This window comes from Bombina bombina, chromosome 2 (genome assembly GCF_027579735.1).
Source record: "Bombina bombina isolate aBomBom1 chromosome 2, aBomBom1.pri, whole genome shotgun sequence".
Taxonomy (NCBI): Eukaryota; Metazoa; Chordata; class Amphibia; order Anura; family Bombinatoridae; genus Bombina; species Bombina bombina.
This window is the reverse complement of record NC_069500.1, coordinates 763,912,435-763,934,418: the sequence shown is the minus strand read 5'-3', so window position 1 is coordinate 763,934,418 and position 21,984 is coordinate 763,912,435.

The window sequence follows — 21,984 nt, the reverse complement described above, 5'->3', positions numbered from 1 at the left end:
TCAGACAAGGGTCACCTTTAAAGGTTTCCAGATAGATTCAGTGTCCATGACTCTGTCTCTAACAGACAAGAGACGTTTGAAATTGGTTGCAGCATGTCGGCACCTTCAGTCTCAGTCATTCCCTTCAGTAGCTATGTGCATGGAAGTTTTAGGCCTCATGACTGCAGCATCAGACGCAATTCCTTTTGCTCGTTTTCACATGAGACCTCTCCAGCTTTGCATGTTGAATCAATGGTGCTGGGATTATACAAAGATATCACAATTAATATCCGTAAATCCCAATGTTCGACACTCTCTGACGTGGTGGTTAAATCACCAGCGTTTAGTTCAAGGGGCCTCTTTTGTTCGCCCAACCTGGACTGTGATCACAACATATGCAAGTCTTTCAGGTTGGGGAGCTGTCTGGGGATCACTGACAGCACAAGGAGTTTGGAAATCTCAAGAGGCGAGATTACCAATCAATATTTTAGAACTCCGTGCAATTCTCAGAGCTCTTCAGTTTTGGCCTCTGTTGAAGAGAGAACCGTTCATTTATTTTCAGACAATCTCACAACGGTGGCATATGTCAATCATCAGGGTGGGACTCACAGTCCCCTAGCTATGAAAGAAGTATCTCGGATACTTGTTTGGGCGGAATCCAGCTCTTGTCCAATTTCTGCGGTTCATATCCCAGGTGTAGACAATTGGGAGGCGGATTATCTCAGCCGTCAGACTTTACATCCAGGGGAGTGGTCTCTCTATCCGGATGTTTTTTCTCAGATTGTTCAGATGTGGGGTCTCCCAGAAATAGATCTGATGGCCTCTCATCTAAACAAGAAACTTCCCAGATAACTGTCCAGGTCCAGGGATTCTCAGGTGGAAGCAGTGGATGCGCTGACACTTCCTTGGTGTTATCAACCTGCTTCTAGTTCCCGCCTCTAGTTCTCCTTCCGATAGTGATCTCCAAGATCATCATGGAACAATCGTTTGTGTTGCTGGTGGCTCCAGCTTGGCCCCACAGGTTTTGGTATGCAGATCTTGTTTGGATGTCCAGTTGCCAACCTAAGCCACTTCCGTTAAGGCCGGACCTACTGTCTCAAGGTCTGTTTTTCCATCAGGATCTCAAATCATTAAATTTGAAAGTATGGAAATTGAACGCTTAGTATTAAGTCATAGAGGTTTCTCTGACTCAGTAATTAATACTATGTTACAAGCTCCTAAATCTGTCTCTAGGAAGATTTATTATCGAGTTTGGAAGATTTACATTTCATGGTGTTCTTCTCATAAATTCTCTTGGCATTCTTTTAGAATTCCTAGAATTTTACAGTTTCTCCAGGATGGTTTGGATAGGGGTTTGTCTGCAAGTTCCTGCAAGTTTGTCAGTTTTATTTCACAGAAAGATTGCTAAACTTCCTGATATTCACTGTTTTGTACAGGCTTTAGTTCATATTAAGCCCATCATTAAATCAATTTCTCCTCCTTGGAGTCTTAATTTGGTTTTGAAGGCGTTACAGGCTCCTCCGTTTGAGCCTATGCATTCTTTGGACATTAAACTACTTTCTTGGAAAGTGTTGTTCCTTTTGGCCATCTTAGAAGAGTGTCTGAGCTATCTGCTCTTTCTTGTGAATCTCCTTTTCTGATTTTTCATCAGGATAAGGTGGTTTTGCGGGCTTCATTTGAATTTTTACCTAATGTTGTGAATTCTAACAACATTAGTAGATAAATTGTTGTCCCTTCCTTGTGTCCTAATCCTAAGAATCCTTTGGAAGCTACTAAAGATTTCAGGAAGACTTCTAGTCTATTTGTTATATTTTCTGGTCCTAGGAAAGGTCAGAAGGCCTCTACTATTTTCTTGGCCTCTTGGTTAAAGCTTTTAATTCATCAAGCTTATTTGGAGTTGGGTCAAGCCCCGCCTCAGAGAATTACAGCTCATTCAACTAGATCAGTCTCCACTTTGTGGGCTTTTAAGAATGAAGCTTCAGTTGATCAGATTTGCAAAGCAGCGACTTGGTCCTCTTGGTCATACATTTACTAAATTCTACCATTTTGATGTATTTGCTTCTTCTGAAGCAGTTTTTGGTAGAAAAGTTCTTCAGGCAGCTGTTTCAGTTTGATTCTTGTGCTATTTTAAGTTTTTCTTTTCTTCATAAGAATAACTTATATTTGGGTTGTGGATTATTTTTTCAGCTTTTGGCTGTTGTTTATTTTTTATCTCTCCCTCTCTAGTTACTCTTGCGTGGAGTTCCACATCTTGGGTATTTGATATCCCATACGTTACTAGCTCATGGACTCTTGCCAATTACATGAAAGAAAATATAATTCATGTAAGAACTTACCTGATAAATTCATTTCTTTCATATTGGCAAGAGTCCATGAGGCCCACCCTATTTATGGTGGTTATGATTTTTTGTATAAAGCACAATAATTCCAAATTTCTTTGTTGATGCTTTTTACTCCTTTCTTATCACTCTACTACTTGGCTATTCGTTAAACTGAATTGTGGGTGTGGTGAGGGGTGTATTTGTAGGCATTTTGAGGTTTGGGAAACTTTGACCCTCCTGGTAGGATTGTATATCCCATACGTCACTAGCTCATGGACTCTTGCTAATATGAAAGAAATTCATTTATCAGGTAAGTTCTTACATAAATTATGTTTTTCGGCTGCTGCTGGATTGCAGCAATATAGCACTACTATCTACTTCTATAACTTTATTTAAAGGGACAGAAAGTACCTTGTAATTACAAGACATGTCTGCTGTGTTGCTGTAGAATAACATATCAGCCAAGTCTAAACACTTTTAAATCAAATGAACATACTTTTTACTGCAACTGTTTTTCAATAGCCAAGCTTCACCCACTATTTACCTTATTTGGAGGAGCCAATCTGGGCAGACAACAAGATTAGTTACAGTCACAACCTTAGTATAACGTGCATTTGTTTGCAGTTGTTATCAGTTAAAGCCATTAAGGGACAGATATGTAACAGGATTAGATATGAGAAATCTACAGGGTACATATACAGAGTAAAAAGGAGAAACCAGACGTGGACTCCTTGCACATATGCCCTAGAGAGATGCAACTGCACCTCACTGACGAGGCCCAAGGGAGGCCGAAACATACGTCTGGGGTTTGTTGTTTTCTCTTGTTCAGAGAAGAATTTCCTGGTATTTCGGCGCTGGACTGTCATTGGGCAGGGTCAGACTGATATGCTACAGGATATTTTTTCTCTGTGAAAGGCATAACGTGCTAAAAGAGACTGCACTCTGAGTGGTACTGGCCTTGTGGACAAGCACAGAAGTTTTTCTAGCTTTTGTTCTGTCTCAGTTGAGTGCGTCTCTCTATTTTCTTGTTTTTATGCAAATTACTCTTGGGTCTCCCAAAGAGTAAAAAGGTGAAACAAGACGTTGGACTCCTTGTACATATGCCCTAGAGAGGTGCAACTGCACCTCACTGACGAGGCCCAAGGGAGGTCGAAACGTATGTCTGGGGTTTGTTATTTTCTCTTGTTCAGAGAAGAATTTCCTGGTATTTCGGCGCTGGACTGTCATTGGGCAGGGTCAGACTGATGTGCTACAGGATATTTTTTTCTCTGTGAAAGGCATAATGTGCTAAAAGAGACTGCACACTGAGTGGCACTGGCCTTGTGGACAAGCACGGAAGTTTGTTTTTCTAGCTTTTGTTTTGTCTCAGTTGAGTGCGTCTCTCTATTGTCTTGTTTTTATGCAAATTACTCTTGGGTCTCCCAAAGAGTAAAAAGGGGAACCCAGACGTGGACTTCTTATATGCCCTAGAGAGATGCAACTGCACCTAACTGATGAGGCCCAAGAGAGGCCGAAACGTACGTCTGGGGTTTGTTGTTTTCTCTTGTTCAGAGAAGAATTGCCTGGTATTTCGGCGTTGGACTGTCATTGGGTAGGGTCAGACTGATATGCTACAGGATATTTTTTCTCTGTGAAAGGCATAATGTGCTAAAAGAGACTGCTCCCTGAGTGGCACTGACCTTGTGGACAAGCACAGAAGTTTTTCTAGCTTTTGTTCTGTCTCAGTTGAGTGCGTCTCTCTCTATTTTCTTGTTTTTATACATATACAGTTCTTAGAAATAGAGAATCCACAATTTTCAGAGCTAAATTATATTAAAATGGAGAAAAATACATAATGAACTGCAAAGTTGTTTCATTACATATACCTAAATATTTTATTTAAAATGACAAGGGGTTTACTGCCCCTTTAAAATGAAGCTGCTATCCAGCTGGTTCTCTGCTACACTTAAGATCTTGCACACATGAACTAGTAGTGTTTAACTGTGAAAAACTGTAAAAATTCCCTGATATAAGAGGGGGCCTTCAACGGCATAGAAATCAGCTTTTGAGCCTACCTAGCTTTAGCTTTTATAAAAAGAATACCAAAGCAAATTTGATGATAAAAGTAAATTGGAAAGTTGTTTAAAATTGCATGCCCTATCTGAATCATGAAACTTTATTTTTGACTTGATTGTCTCTTTAATATGGCAAAATGGCAACCCTAAAATGACTCCATGAGCAAATATTGGACAATTATTTTTTTTATTTTTAAAGACAGTTTTTCTTTATTTTTATTAAATATACTGCATGCTTTTTTTTGTTTGTTTTGTTATTTTTAGTAGTATAAGAGAATACCATGCTGGCATAGTCTTTGAGACTGTTAAACTGCATTCACCAATAATCTTTTGTTCCTTTTTTTTCACTGAATGATAGCACTAATGACATTATCATACTCTTGGGGAAAGTAATTTAGCTGTTTTCTTCCTCACAGGGTTCTTAGTAAATAATAATTGGCATAGTAATCGCTCAAATCATGCATGTAAAATAGCATGTTTACATTTTAGCAGTTAACAAAGGGAGTCTTTTCAGAGTCTTAGTTCATCCCATTAAAAGAGATGTTAGTGACACTGCTATGCTGAAAATAACAGCTTTGCTGTAAAATAACAACATTAAAAATCTAGTTTTAAATACAATAAGACATGGAATCAAATCACAATTCTGGACTAGTAAGAGTTTCGATTTCTTTTACTTTAGAAATATTGTTTTGCATCTATTCCAGGCACAAAAGAACTACCTGGGACAAGATTACATATGCGGCGTAATACCTTGTATTACATAATCACACGTTTTACAACGTGAAGCTCCACACTTGTAAAAACCTTTTTTCTTTCATGTAATTAGCAAGAGTCCATGAGCTAGTGACGTATGGGATATACATTCCTACCAGGAGGGGCAAAGTTTCCCAAACCTCAAAATGCCTATAAATACACCCCTCACCACACCCACAAATCAGTTTTTACAAACTTTGCCTCCTATGGAGGTGGTGAAGTAAGTTTGTGCTAGGTTCTACGTTGATATGCGCTCCGCAACAGGTTGGAGCCCGGTTTTCCTCTCAGCGTGCAGTGAATGTCAGAGGGATGTGAGGAGAGTATTGCCTATTTGAATGCAATGATCTCCTTCTACGGGGTCTATTTCATAGGTTCTCTGTTATCGGTCGTAGAGATTCATCTCTTACCTCCCTTTTCAGATCAACGATATACTCTTATATATATATATACCATTACCTCTGCTGATTTTCGTTTCAGTACTGGTTTGGCTTTCTACAACATGTAGACGAGTGTCCTGGGGTAAGTAAGTCTTATTTTCTGTGACACTCTAAGCTATGGTTGGGCGCTTTTTTTATAAAGTTCTAAATATATGTATTCAAACATTTATTTGCCTTGACTCAGGATGTTCAACATTCCTTATTTTCAGACAGTCAGTTTCATATTTGGGATAATGCATTTGAATCAATCATTTTTTCTTACCTTAAAAAATTTGACTTTTTTCCTGTGGTCTGTTAGGCTCGCAGGGGCTGAAAATGCTTCATTTTATTGCGTCATTCTTGGCGCAGACTTTTTTGGCGCAAAAAATCTTTTCTGTTTCCGGCGTCATACGTGTCGCCGGAAGTTGCGTCATTTTTTGATGTTCTTTTGCGCCAAAAATGTCGGCGTTCCGGATGTGGCGTCATTTTTGGCGCCAAAAGCATTTAGGCGCCAAATAATGTGGGCGTCTTATTTGGCGCTAAAAAAATATGGGCGTCGCTTTTGTCTCCACATTATTTAAGTCTCATTTTTCATTGCTTCTGGTTGCTAGAAGCTTGTTCTTTGGCATTTTTTTCCATTCCTGAAACTGTCATTTAAGGAATTTGATCAATTTTGCTTTATATGTTGTTTTTTCTCTTACATATTGCAAGATGTCTCATGTTGCATCTGAGTCAGAAGATACTTCAGGAAAATAGCTGCCTGGTGCTGGAACTACCAAAGCTAAGTGTATCTGCTGTAAACTTTTGGTAGCTGTTCCTCCAGCTGTTGTTTGTATTAAATGTCATGACAAACTTGTTAATGCAGAAAATATTTCCTTTAGTAAAATACCATTACCTGTTGCAGTTCCATCAACATCTAATGTTCAGAGTGTTCCTGATAACATAAGAGATTTTGTTGCTGAATCTATTAAGAAGGCTATGTCTGTTATTCCTCCTTCTAGTAAACATAAAAAGTCTTTTAAAACTTCTCTTTATCCAGATGAATTTTTAAATGAACATCATCATTCTGATTCTAATGATTCTTCTGGTTCAGAGGATTCTGTTTCAGAGGTTGATGCTGATAAATCTTCATATTTATTTAAAATGAAATGTATTCATTCTTTACTTAAAGAAGTCCTAATTGCATTAGAAATTGAGGATTCTGGTCCTCTTGATACTAAATCTAAACGTTTAGACAAGGTCTTTAAATCTCCTGTAGTTATTCCAGAAGTTTTTCCTGTTCCTGGTGCTATTTCTGAAGTAATTTCCAGGGAATGGAATAAATTGGGTAATTCATTTACTCCTTCTAAACGTTTTAAGCAATTATATCCTGTGCCGTCTGACAGATTAGAGTTTTGGGACAAAATCCCTAAAGTTGATGGGGCTATCTCTACCCTTGCTAAACGTACTACTATTCCTACGGCAGATTGTACTTCCTTTAAGGATCCTTTAGATAGGAAAATTGAATCCTTTCTAAGAAAAGCTTATTTGTGTTCAGGTAATCTTCTTAGACCTGCTATATCTTTGGCGGATGTTGCTGCAGCTTCAACTTTTTGGTTGGAAACTTTAGCGCATCAAGTAACAGATCATGATTCTCATAACATTATTATTCTTCCCTTCGTTAGCCTTATGCATGGAAATTCTAGGTCTTATGACTGCTGCATCGGACGTGATCCCCTTTGCTTGTTTTCACATGCGACCTCTTCAGCTCTGTATGCTGAACCAATGGTGCAGGGATTACACAAAGATATCTCAATTAATATCTTTAAAACCGATTGTACAACACTCTCTGACGTGGTGGACAGATCACCATCGTTTAGTTCAGGGGGCTTCTTTTGTTCTTCCGACCTGGACTGTAATTTCAACAGATGCAAGTCTTACAGGTTGGGGAGCTGTGTGGGGGTCTCTGACAGCACAAGGGGTTTGGGAATCTCAGGAGGTGAGATTACCGATCAATATTTTGGAACTCCATGCAATTTTCAGAGCTCTTCAGTCTTGGCCTCTTCTGAAGAGAGAATCGTTCATTTGTTTTCAGACAGACAATGTCACAACTGTGGCATACATCAATCATCAAGGAGGGACTCACAGTCCTCTGGCTATGAAAGAAGTATCTCGAATTCTGGTTTGGGCGGAATCCAGCTCCTGTCTAATCTCTGCGGTTCATATTCCAGGAATAGACAATTGGGAAGCGGATTATCTCAGTCGCGAAACGTTGCATCCGGGCGAATGGTCTCTTCACCCAGAGGTATTTCTTCAGATTGTTCAAATGTGGGAACTTCCAGAAATAGATCTGATGGCTTCTCATCTAAACAAGAAACTTCCCATGTATCTGTCCAGATCCCGGGATCCTCAGGCGGAGGCAGTGGATGCATTATCACTTCCTTGGAAGTATCATCCTGCCTATATCTTTCCGCCTCTAGTTCTTCTTCCAAGAGTAATCTCCAAGATTCTGAAGGAATGCTCGTTTGCTCTGCTGGTAGCTCCAGCATGGCCTCACAGGTTTTGGTATGCGGATCTTGTCCGGATGGCCTCTTGCCAACCGTGGACTCTTCCGTTAAGACCAGACCTTCTGTCGCAAGGTCCTTTTTTCCATCAGGATCTCAAATCCTTAAATTTAAAGGTATGGAGATTGAACGCTTGATTCTTGGTCAAAGAGGTTTCTCTGACTCTGTGATTAATACTATGTTACAGGCTCGTAAATCTGTATCTAGAGAGATATATTATAGAGTCTGGAAGACTTATATTTCTTGGTGTCTTTCTCATCATTTTTCCTGGCATTCTTTTCGAATTCCGAGAATTTTACAGTTTCTTCAGGATGGTTTAGATAAAGGTTTGTCCGCAAGTTCCTTGAAAGGTCAAATCTCTGCTCTTTCTGTTCTTTTTCACAGAAAGATTGCTAATCTTCCTGATATTCATTGTTTTGTACAAGCCTTGGTTCGTATAAAACCTGTCATTAAGTCAATTTCTCCTCCTTGGAGTTTGAATTTGGTTCTGGGGGCTCTTCAAGCTCCTCCGTTTGAACCTGTGCATTCATTGGACATTAAATTACTTTCTTGGAAAGTTTTGTTCCTTTTGGCCATCTCTTCTGCCAGAAGAGTCTCTGAATTGTCTGCTCTTTCTTGTGAGTCTCCTTTTCTGATGTTTCATCAGGATAAGGCAGTGTTGCGAACTTCTTTTGAATTTTTACCTAAGGTTGTGAATTCCAACAACATTAGTAGAGAAATTGTAGTTCCTTCATTATGCCCTAATCCTAAGAATTCTAAGGAGAAATCATTGCATTCTTTGGATGTTGTTAGAGCTTTGAAATATTATGTTGAAGCTACTAAGACTTTCCGAAAGACTTCTAGTCTATTTGTCATCTTTTCCGGTTCTAGAAAAGGCCAGAAAGCTTCTGCCATTTCTTTGGCATCTTGGTTGAAATCTTTAATTCATCATGCCTATGTTGAGTCGGGTAAAACTCCGCCTCAGAGGATTACAGCTCATTCTACTAGGTCAGTTTCTACTTCCTGGGCGTTTAGGAATGAAGCTTCGGTTGATCAGATTTGCAAAGCAGCAACTTGGTCTTCTTTGCATACTTTTACTAAATTCTACCATTTTGATGTGTTTTCTTCTTCTGAAGCAGTTTTTGGTAGAAAAGTACTTCAGGCAGCTGTTTCAGTTTGAATCTTCTGCTTATGTTTTCATTTAAACTTTATTTTGGGTGTGGATTATTTTCAGCAGGAATTGGCTGTCTTTATTTTATCCCTCCCTCTCTAGTGACTCTTGCGTGGAAAGATCCACATCTTGGGTAGTCATTATCCCATACGTCACTAGCTCATGGACTCTTGCTAATTACATGAAAGAAAACATAATTTATGTAAGAACTTACCTGATAAATTCATTTCTTTCATATTAGCAAGAGTCCATGAGGCCCACCCTTTTTTGTGGTGGTTATGATTTTTTTGTAGAAAGCACAATTATTCCAATTCCTTATTTTTTATGCTTTCGCACTTTTTTCTTATCACCCCACTTCTTGGCTATTCGTTAAACTGATTTGTGGGTGTGGTGAGGGATGTATTTATAGGCATTTTGAGGTTTGGGAAACTTTGCCCCTCCTGGTAGGAATGTATATCCCATACGTCACTAGCTCATGGACTCTTGCTAATATGAAAGAAATGAATTTATCAGGTAAGTTCTTACATAAATTATGTTTTCTTTTTCAACCACCCTGATGTATCAATCCTAGGTAAGGCTGAAGGGGACAAGGTATCCCTGAGAGTTTTAGCTTTGCGAGGCACAAACCTGCAACCATCCTGTACAATTTTATGTAGAACCGAGTCACTATGCAAAAAAGTGAGATGTTGTTTAAAGGACCAGTCAACACAGTAGATTTACATAATCAACAAATGCAAGATAACAAGACAATGCAATAGCACTTAGTCTGAACTTCAAATGAGTAGTATATTTTTTTTCAGCCAATCACAATTGCATACACGTACCATGTGACAGCCATCAGCCAATCACAATTGCATACACGTACCATGTGAAAGCCATCAACCAATCACAAATGCATACACGTTTATTCTGTGAATTCTTGCACATGCTCAGTAGGAGCTGGTGACTCAAAAAGTTTAAATATGAAAAGAATGCACATTTTGTTAATGTAAGTAAATTGGAAAGTTGTTTAAAATTGCATGCTTTATCTGAATAATGAAAGTTTAATTTTGACTTGAGTGTCCCTTTAATGATATTTCATATTTGGCTAAATTCAGTGCTGTATGATGTTACAAATGTAGGTGTGTTTAACCCCTTGGGGGGTAGTTATCAAGCCGTCTACTTTTCTGGCTTCGCAAGCCCAATACGCCCGCCTAAGCTCGCCTCACATCGCCGCCGCGGACCTGAAAAAATACGCCTAAGTTATCAAATAAAGCTGTCAAAAAGCTGCGGGGCGATGAGCAGCGGACTGTGAGAGTTATCACTCATCCGATCTCGCTGCTCTTCGGCTTTTTCCCAGCTTTATTGCTAGCCTGTCACTAAGCACCCACACTAAACTACACTGTTCTATCCCTATACCGGCGCCCCCGGAGCCTCCCGCAACTAAATAAAGTTACTAACCCCTAAACCGCCGCTCCTAGACCCTGCCGCAACTCTTATAAATGTATTAACCCCTAAACCGCCGCTCCCGGACACCGCTGCCACCTACAGAATACCTAGTAACCCCTATCCTGCCCCCCCTACACCGTCGCCCTCTATTATAAAGTTATTAACCCCTATCCTGCTGATCCCGCACCTCTCCGCAACTAAATAAATAGTTTAACCCCTAAACCGCCGCTCCCTGAACCCGCCACAACCTATATTAAACCTATTAACCCCTATCCTGCTCCCCCTACACCGTCGTCACCTATAATAAATTTATTAACCCCTAATCTGCCTCCACTACACCGTCGCCCCCTATAATAAATTTATTAACCCCTATCCTGCCCCCCACTACGCCGCCACCACTGTAATAAAATTATTAACCCCTAAACCTAAGTCTAACCCTAAACCTAACGCCCCCTAACTTAAATATTAATTAAATAAATCTAAATAAATTAACTCTTATTAACTAAATGAATCATATTTAAAACTAAATACTTACCTTTAAAATAAACCCTAACATAGCTACAATATAAATAATAATTATATTCTAGCTATCTTAGGATTTATTTTTATTTTACAGGTACCTTTCAATTTATTTTAACTAGGTACAATAGCTATTAAATAGTTATTAACTATTTAATAGCTTACCTAGCTAAAAGAAACTGAAATTTACCTGTAAAATAAATCCTAACCTAATTGTAACCTAAGTTACAATTACACCTAACACTACACTATACTTTAATAAATTATTCCTATTTAAAAATAAATACTTACCTGTAAAATAAACCCTAAGATAGCTACAATATAATTAATAATTATATTATAGCTATCTTAGGATTTATATTTATTTTACAGGTAACTTTGTATTTATTTTAGCTAGTTAGAATAGTTATTAAATAGTTATTAACTATTTAATAACTACCTAGCTAAAAGAAATACAAAATTACCTGTAAAATAAATCCTAACCTAAGTTACAATTAAACCTAATACTACACTATCATTAAATTAATTAAATAAACTACCTACAAATAACTACAATTAAATACAATTACATAAACTAACTAAAGTACAAAAAAAAAAAAAAAGCTAAGTTACAAAAAATAAAAAAATAAGTTATTCCATAATATTCCTACCTTAATTCCGATTGGCTGATAGAATCCTATCAGCCAATCGGAATTGAGGGGACGCCATCTTGGATGACGTCCCTTAAAGGAGCCTTCATTCGTCGTAGTCCGTCGGTGAAGAAGGAGGTTCCGCGTCAGCGGGAGGAAGATTCAAGACCCGGCTTGGAAGATGACATCGCCCGGATAGAAGACCTCTTCAGCGCCTCTCTGAAGATGACATCGGCCGGATCGAAGACTTTTCTTCAGCACCGCCTGGATGATGACTTCATCGGATGGAAGATTTCTTCAGCGCTGCTTGGAGGATTAACTTCTTCCGCTCCGGATGTCCACTTCGGTTCCATCGCTGCTCGGCTGAGTGAAGACAAGGTAGGATGATCTTCAGGGGATTAGTGTTAGGTTTTTGTAAGGGGGGTTTGGGTTAGATTAGGGGTATGTGAGTGGTGGGTTTTAATGTTGGGGGGGGTTATTTTTCTTTTACAGGCAAAAGAGCTGTTTTCTTTGGGGCATGCCCCCACAAATGGCCCTTTTAAGGGCTGGTAAGGTAAAAGAGCTTTGAACTTTATTTAATTTAGAATAGGGTAGGGCATTTTTTTATTTTGGGGGGGTTTGTTATTTTATTAGGGGGCTTAGATTAGGTGTAAGTAGCTTAAAATTGTTGTAATATTTTTAACATGTTTGTAACTTATTTTTTTATTTTTTGTAACTTAGCTTTTTTTATTTTTTGTACTTTAGTTAGTTTATGTAATTGTATTTAATTGTAGTTATTTGTAGGTAGTTTATTTAATTAATTTAATGATAGTGTAGTATTAGGTTTAATTGTAACTTAGGTTACGATTTATTTTACAGGTAATTTTGTATTTCTTTTAGCTAGGTAGTTATTAAATAGTTAATAACTATTTAATAACTATTCTAACTAGCTAAAATAAATACAAAGTTACCTGTAAAATAAATATAAATCCTAAGATAGCTACAATATAATTATTAATTATATTGTAGCTATCTTAGGGTTTATTTTACAGGTAAGTATTTATTTTTAAATAGGAATAATTTATTAAAGTATAGTGTAGTGTTAGGTGTAATTGTAACTTAGGTTAGGATTTATTTTACAGGTAAATTTCAGTTTCTTTTAGCTAGGTAAGCTATTAAATAGTTAATAACTATTTAATAGCTATTGTACCTAGTTAAAATAAATTGAAAGGTACCTGTAAAATAAAAATAAATCCTAAGATTTCTAGAATATAATTATTATTTATATTGTAGCTATATTAGGGTTTATTTTAAAGGTAAGTATTTAGTTTTAAATAGGATTCATTTAGTTAATAAGAGTTAATTTATTTAGATTTATTTAATTAATATTTAAGTTAGGGGGGCGTTAGGGTTAGGGTTAGACTTAGGTTTGTTTAGGGGTTAATAATTTTATTACAGTGGCGGCGGCGTAGTGGGGGGCAGGATAGGGGTTAATACATTTATTATAGGTGGCGACAGTGTAGGGGGGGCAGATTAGGGGTTATTAAATTTATTATAGGTGGCGACGGTGTAGTGGGGGGCAGGATAGGGGTTAATAAATTTATTATAGGTGGCGACGGTGTAGAGGGGGCAGATTAGGGGTTATTAAATTTATTATAGGTGGCGACGGTGTAGGGGGGCAGGATAGGGGTTAATACATTTAATATAGGTTGCGGCGGGTTCAGGGAGCGGCGGTTTAGGGGTTAATACATTTATTATAGTTGCGGTGGGCTCCGGGAGCGGCGGTTTAGGGGTTAATATGTATAGAGTAACTTGCGGTGGGCTCCGGGACCGGCGGTTTAGGGGGTAATAACTTTATGTAGTTGCGGCGGTGTAGGGGGGGAGATTAGTGGTGTTTAGACTCAGGGTACATGTTAGGGTGTTAGGTGTAGACAGCTCCCATAGGAATCAATGGGATGTCTGTCAGCAGCGAACTTGTACTTTCGCTATGGTCAGACTCCCATTGATTCCTATGGGATCCGCCTCCTCCAGGGGTGGCGGTTTGAAAACCAGGTACGCTGGGCCGTAAAAGTGCTGAGCGTACCTGCTAGTTTTTTGATAACTAGCAAAAGTAGTGAGAATGTGCCGCACTTGTGTGCGGAACATCTGGAGTGACGTAAGAATCGATCTGTGTCGGACTGAGTCCGGCGGATCGAAGCTTACGTCACAAAATTCTACTTTTGCCGGTCTCGAGCCTTTGATAACTAAGGCGTATCAGCCTCGCCACAAATACGCTGCGGAATTCCAGCGTATTTGAGGTTGACGGCTTGATAACTACCCCCCCTTGTTTCTTGCTCCTATTGTTATATCCTAATAGTTTGTCACATAGAACAAAAGTAGCAGACGCATAGTTTGTCATGGGGGATACAATCTACAACTTTCTTAGTTTGCTCCAATATATTTTTAACCTCTGACCAAAAGTCTATCTATAGTAGACCTAGCATTTCATATGCATCTGGATCGGTACAGTTACGTTTAACTCTAATTAGCTAGGTATAGATTTAATAAGATGGGGAGAATGGCAAGATTGAGAGAGTAGAATAGTATTACCCGCAATAGGCTTATGATATAACTCAGTCTCAATAATTTATTTTTCCCAATTAGGGTACAGGGTTATATCCAAAAAAAATACTTGACTTGGAATTGTCCAATAAACCCTTTGTTCATAAGACTTTCTTATTCTCAGTGTGACTCCTTTTTGCCACATTATTGTCTTACTTAAAGGGCCATGATACCCAAATGTTGAAACACTTGAAAGTGATGCAGCATAGCTGTAAAAAGCTGACTAGAAAATATCACCTGAACATATCTATGTAAAAAAGAAAGATATTTTACCTCAAAAATTCCTCAGTAGCCACATCCCATTGTAAAGGACTTCTAAGCAGCAAATCGGTATGTCTGTCCCAGGACAGCTAAGGGAGTGAGCTTTCGTGCACACTCATCTTATTTCCTTATTCAGTTTAAGGAAGTTTACTATGAAATCTCATGAGAGTTAAGTGAAATCTCATGAGATCACAGTAAAAGAGTTCATGACCTCAGCACTGCTGATGCTGATTGGCTGCTGTTCATTTCTTCTTCTTTTTTTTTTTTACCTGCAGCTGGGCAACAGATGAAGTATAACTTTTTACACAGATCTTACTCTGCTGAGCTGAGGAAATTGTGAGGTAAAATATCTTCTTTTTTTTACATAGAGATGCTCAGGCGATATTTTCCTGTCAGCTTTTTACAGTTATACTGCATCAGTTTCAAGTGATTTAGCATATAAATATTATGTCCCTTTAACAGTTGGGAATACCGTCTTTTGTCCGCTAGTTTTCTCACTGGAACTTTTTCCTCTATGCAAGGAGCCTACCCCCTCGCTCCTTTCAATAGCCTATTACCTTTGAACTTCACTAGTGATGCACCAGGAAGTCTGTGACCGGGAACATGCTCCCCACGATCAGCACGCCCATTACAGGACGCCCAGACCTACCTGCTCCAGAGGAGTCTCATCGCTCATTTGGATTAGATGGCCGGCGTAAATCCAGGCACCTCACTGATTACACAGCACTTTGGGGAAAGTGGAAGCCGTAACGAGGAGGTTTACTCACCAGACCGGTTCACATTGCCACTCTCCAGAGCATTATACTTACAGTCAGAAGCGGAGGTACATTAGGGGGGAAGGTATATTGAACACATGAACATCTGCTCTTACTTTTAGTCCTGGACTACCATATTGTACACTACAATAACTCTTTGGGACTATATATATATATAAATCTGTATGCCTTGGTCTCTATTACACTTAGTTTAAGAGACAACGGATTAGACCACGCACTCCTTTATTTGCAATTATTTGTGTAACTAACAGAAGAGCAAATCATTTATTCAAAAGCATGTAAGACATATTACATATGTATGGGAATAAATTATAATAGCAATTACAGAATCTACACATTGTGTATAATAATAATAATACATATTTAAATCCTAGCTAATCCTCTAATCATATAGCTCATAGCGTGTATTCATTAGTGATGATGCAAACTGAGATAAAGAACTATTTCTGAGAAGGCAGGGCTTTGCATACAACAGCACAGGGGAAATGGATGTTTGCTTTGTGCACACTTAAATCTATCACTGTAACAATGATAGCTCTTACTAAAAGCGTTTTTAGTACTAAATGTGTCCTGTAAAAATACTGCATTGCAATTTGGAAGTTTATGTCCATTTGAGAACAAGCAGTGCTTATCTTAAAATCTTGTAAATTTCAATGTTCTCTTTGCTATCTGTAGAGATACACAAAAACACTTAAAACATACTTAAGGTATGTGACAGTATCTCTGTTATCTGGCTATACTTAGGGGCCAATTTATCAATGTCTGTCCGACATGATACACTGTAGCGTATTATGTCCGACAGACATCACTGAATGCCGACAGTATATGCTGTTGGCGCTTAACATTGCACAAGCAGTTCACCAGAACTGCTTGTGCAATGCAGCCCCCAAGTAGTGCATTGCTGCTCCTGAGCTTAGCTATGAAGAAAGTTGACTTGATAACATAAGCAAATAGAAAAGTCTCTATGTGACCTGACCGGTGAATGTTTCATTTTGACATTCATGTCCCTTCTTAGTGTATAAACTGCCAATTTCAGACTGATTTTATCATTTAATAGTGATTGCATTGGCAGTCTGTTTCTATTAAAGGGACAGTCTACTGACATGCAGAATCAGGAGTACAGTATATGAGGATTCTGAAACAATGCAGATCCAAATTCAGGATTGTGATATTTTTCACAGGCTCTGACCAAGATTTACACATGATGAGAGTTTTACATTAAAGGGACATAATACTCATATGCTAAATAACTTGAAACTGATGCAGTATAACTGTAAAAAGCCGACAGGAAAATATCACCTGAGCATCTCTCTGTAAAAAAGGAAGATATTTTACCTCACAATCTCCTCAGCTCAGCAGAGTAAGTTCTGTGTAAAAAGTTATACTCAACTGCTCCCAGCTGCAGGTAAAAAAAAAAAAATGAAGAAATTAACTGCAGCCAATCAGCATCAGGAGTGCTGAGGTCATGAACTCTTTTACTGTGATCTCATGAGATTTGACTTAGCTCTCATGAGATTTCATAGTAAGCTTCCTTTACCTGATTGGTGAAATAATATGAGAGTGCACGAGGCTCATCCCCTAAGCTGTCCTAGGACAGACATACTAATATGCTGCTTAGAAATCCTTTACAATAGGAGGTTGCTACTGAGGAACTTTTGAGGTGAAATATCTTTCTTTTTTACATAGAGATGTTCAGGTGATATTTTCTAGTCAGCTTTTTACAGCTATGCTGCATCACTTTCAAATGTTTAAACATTTGGGTGTTATGGCCCTTAAAGTGATTGCACAAATTCTCTTTGCACCTCCAGAACTCAGGGTCAGTATTGCAATATATAATTAAAAAAAAATCATAACGGAAAATGGCTGTTAAAAATTGACATTGTTTATATATATATATATATATATATATATATATATATATATATATATGTTGAGTTTCATCAAATGGGAAGAGGTGCTGCAAACCCAATAGCAAAAACTGCAGTGTGTGTATCCAAGGGGTGGGAATACAGACTATACAAGTACCATCTGTAATTGGTTGTTGGTAGACTGGAACTCAGATTGCAGAGAAAGCTCACCCTTACAGTGGCTATGCAGTGTAAGGATCACTAGGGATCATAATTCAAACATGAGCAAGCCAAGGTAGGGAGGCTGGAGATAGAGGCAGTGTTAGAAGCCAGGACAGATTCAGGTACTGAAACCACAGCGGCTTAAAGGGACACTAAACTCAATTTTTTTCTTTTGTGATTCAGATAGAGCAAGCATTTTTAAGCAACTTTCTAATTTACTCCTATTATCAAATTTTCTTCATTCTCTTGGTATCTTTATGTGAAAAGCAAGAATGTAAGATGTTGAACAACCTGGGTTGTTCTTGCTGATTGGTGGATAAATTCACCCGCCAATAAACAAGTGCTGTCCAGTGTCTGAACCAAAGATTGGCTGGCTCCTTAGCTTAGATGATTTCTTTTTCAAATAAAGATAGCAAGAGAACGAATAAAAAATTGATAATAGGTGTAAATTAGAAAGTTGCTTAAAATTACATGCTCTATCTGACTCACAAAAGAAAAAATTGTGTTCAGTGTCCCTTTAAAGGGACACTGAACCCACATTTTTTCTTTCGTCATTCAGATAGAGCATGACATTTTAAGCAACTTTCTAATTTACTCTTATTATCAAATTTTCTTCATTCTCTTGGTATCTTTATTTGAAATGCAAGACTGTAAGTTTAGAAGCTGGCCTTTTTTTGGTGAACAACCTGGGCTGTTCTTGCTGATTGGTGGATAAATTGATCCACCAATAAAAAAGTGCAGTCCAGATCTGAAAAAAAAAAAAGCTTAGATACCTTCTTTTTCAAATAAAGATAGCAAGAGAATGAAGAAAATTTGATAATAGCAGTAAATTAGAAAGTTTCCTAAAATTGCATGCTCCATCTGAATCCTGAAAGAAAAAATTTGGGTTCACTGTCCCTTTAAGTAGCAAGTGTAACAGCAGAGTCAGGGTGAAGAAAAAGAACACACAGCAGGTCATAGGAGCAGGCAAGTAGCAAAATCAATATCAAAGACCAAGTCAAACACAGGAATCAAGCACATAAACCAGCAATGCCAGGTAACTGCTACAGAGAGCCAGAATAACCAAGTACCAATTGAGAGAAACAGCAGGCTAATAAAGGATGGTAATTAGGTAGCAAGCTCCAGACAATAAATCAGCTGTGCAAGTACTGGAACCAAATAAATATACGTACCACAGTGCACAAGTCATCCAGAACAGGCAAAAAAATCTAAATAGAAGCTTGAAAGAAGTTACTCCAGCCTTGACAAATATGTTAAAAGCAGACCTTTATTGTTCCATGGTCCAAAGTACAGAAACAATGTTTCAGACCTATATCAGGTCCTTGGTCTTGTCTAAATGTGTAAATACAAAGACTACCTTTATACCTGCAACCAGGTGTAAATCCAGCCCCATTAATTGCATAACATTGCCATCTAGTGGTCATATCATAGTCTCACTTATATTTCTCTTTTCATTTTCTTAAAAAGACAGTACCATTTAGTAGGCTCTGAATAGAACATTCTATAGATAAAAATGGGGCCAAATGGAGCTTGATGCCCCTTGTTTCCGGTGAGCCTTCAGGCTCATCGGAAACAGAAGCTATGAAGCAACAGTCTTAAAGGACCAGTCAACACAGTAGATTTTCATAATCAACACATGCAAGATAACAAGACAATGCAATAGCACTTAGTCTGAACTTCAAATGAGTAGTAGATTTTTTTTCTGACAATTTTAAAAGTTATGTATTTTTCCACTCCCCCTGTACCATGTGACAGCCATCAGCCATTCACAAATGCATAAACACTTATTCTTGCACATGCTCAGTAGGAGCTGGTGACTCAAAAAAGATTAAATATAAAAAGACTGTGCAGATTTTGTTAATTGAAGTAAATTGGAAAGTTGTTTAAAATAGCATGCTCTATCTGAATAATGAAAGTTTAATTTTGAGTGAGTGTCCCTTTAAGACCATTGCTTCATAACTTGTCCGCCTGCTCTGAGGAGGCGGACAGAAATCAACCAGATCGAATACGATTGGGTTGATTGACACCCCCTGCTAGCAGACGATTGGCCGCAATCTACAGGGGGCGGTATTGCACAAGCAGTTCTGGTGAACTGCTTGTGCAATGATAAATGCTGACAGCGTATGCTGTCTGCATTTATCGATGTGCAGCGGACATGATACGCTACATTGTATCATGTCCGCTCGCACTTCGATAAATATGCCCCATAGCCTAAAGTATATACATTAAAAACAAGAGGTTTTAGTGCTACTCAATCATACTGATCAGAATATTGGAGTTTAGGATAAAGAATATTTAAAAAAACAAAAATTAGCATTAAAGCGCAAAGATGGTATAAAAATAACCCTTATTTGAGCTGGAATTGTTGTCAGATATTGATCATAAAGAATTGCTATCTAAATAGAATTATTATCCAAATAGAGACCAGTCAAAGTTCCAGCCTTGGGTTTAAGTGTTTGTAGATCCAATACATTTATTTAGCTTTTAAGAGATGTTGCCTGTCACCTCCTCTTCTAGGGCTATCAATTCTCTTAATAATTTGGAAGCGCAAGAGGCTAATGTTATGCCCTGCTTCTAAAAAATGTGAGGAGACAGGTGCATCCCTAATTTTGCATCTTATATTGGATTTATGTTTTGTGATATGTTCCCTTGCTTCTCTACAGGAGTCTCCAACATAGTTTAAACTACACGGACACTTGATTAGGTATATAATGTAGCTTGATCTGCAAGTTAAAGTTTTATTTTATATTTTGTTCCTTTGGTGGGGTGATAAAAAAATTCTCCTTTAATCATTGAATTACAGTTACTGCAGTTCAAGCAAGGGAAACAACCAGTTTTCCCAGGACCAATTGTTTTCTGGATATTTCCTTTTTTACTGCCTACATCTGCCCGTACTATATGATCGTTTATATTCTTATGTCTTCTATAGGCTGACATTAGTAGACTGGTAAAGGCATTTACAAAAGGATTGAGGTCTTTGAAGATGTACCAATGTTTTTTGAGAACTTTCATTATTTTGTTGCTTATATGATTGTATTTGGTTACACAGATTAACTTGTCCCTTTCTTTAACTGTTTTTTTTCTTTCCTGTATGGGCATTTATAACTTCTTCTTTTTGTTTTTCAACTAAATAAATCAGGATAGCCTCTCTTTATGAATGTTGTGGACATTTCATTCAGTCTCTCTTTACACTGATGTTTGTTCGAGACTATTCTCACACGGCTAGATTTAGAGTTCTGTGGCCAAAGGGGTGCATTAGCTACGCGTGTATTTTTCCCCCCGCACCTTTTAAATACCGCTGGTATTTAGAGTTCACAGAAGGGCTGCATTAGGCTGCAAAAAAGGGAGCGTAGAGCATAATTTACCGCCACTGCAACTCTCAATACCAGCGGTGCTTACAGACGCGGCCAGCTTCAAAAACGTGCTTGTGCACGATTCCCCCATAGGAAACAATGGGGCAGTTTGAGCTTGAAAAAAAAAAAGCAGCGTTCAGCTCCTAACGCAGCCCCATTGTTTCCTATGGGGAAACACTTCCTAAGTCTGCAGCTAACACCCTAACATGTACCCCGACCCTAAACACCCCTAACCTTACACTTATTAAACCCTAATCTGCCGACCCCGCTATCGCTGACCCCTGCTTATTATTTTTAACCCCTTATCTGCCGGTCCGTACACCGCCGCAACCTACATTATCCCTATGAACCCCTAATCTGCTGCCCCTAACCCCCGCCGACCCCTATATTATATTTATTACCCCCTAATCTGCCCCCCCCACGTCGCCGCTACCTACCTACAATTATTAACTACGAAAAATATGCCCAGGCACCAACAGTGAGGAGGCTAAGGTTATGTATATGAATAAACTCTGTCGTGTGCTGCAAATATGTAGTAAAAGTGTTAAAACAATTTATTGTAGATAAAACATATAGAAGACGATAAAATGCAATGTTTCATAAAAACACAATATTACATGTGCATGGATCCACGCTAATAAAATATATATGAATAAAATCTTGAGAGCATAAACACATAGGAGAAGTAATCTCGTTAGAGATAATTTAACATGTAAATGTGGGTGATACAAATACAATTCAATGACAATAAAAATAATTCAATGACAATAAAAATAATTCAATTGACAATGTTGAATAAAAGTGTAAAAATATAAAAATATAAAAATGTGACGGTGATCCAATGTCCAAAAAAAGGAATGTGACAGTGTTCCAGTGTGAAATGTTCCAAAAGATGAAAAGAATCAGTGTAAATCCTGTGTTGGAAATGCAAAGGAAGAAAAAATATATGGAAAATATGTCAATCCTTAGTTCACTGAGGAACTGAGATAAAATAAAATAAGTGAAAAAAAAAGTCAGAAATGGATGTAAAGTGGAATCCCTGTGTACAGTGTTGTTGTCCTTGTCTCTTATTGTGTGATGTCCTTATGGAGCCAGGGGGTCCCTGCCCCAGTGGATAATATAAAAAAGATGCTGAGTGTGAAGGTTTCAGCAG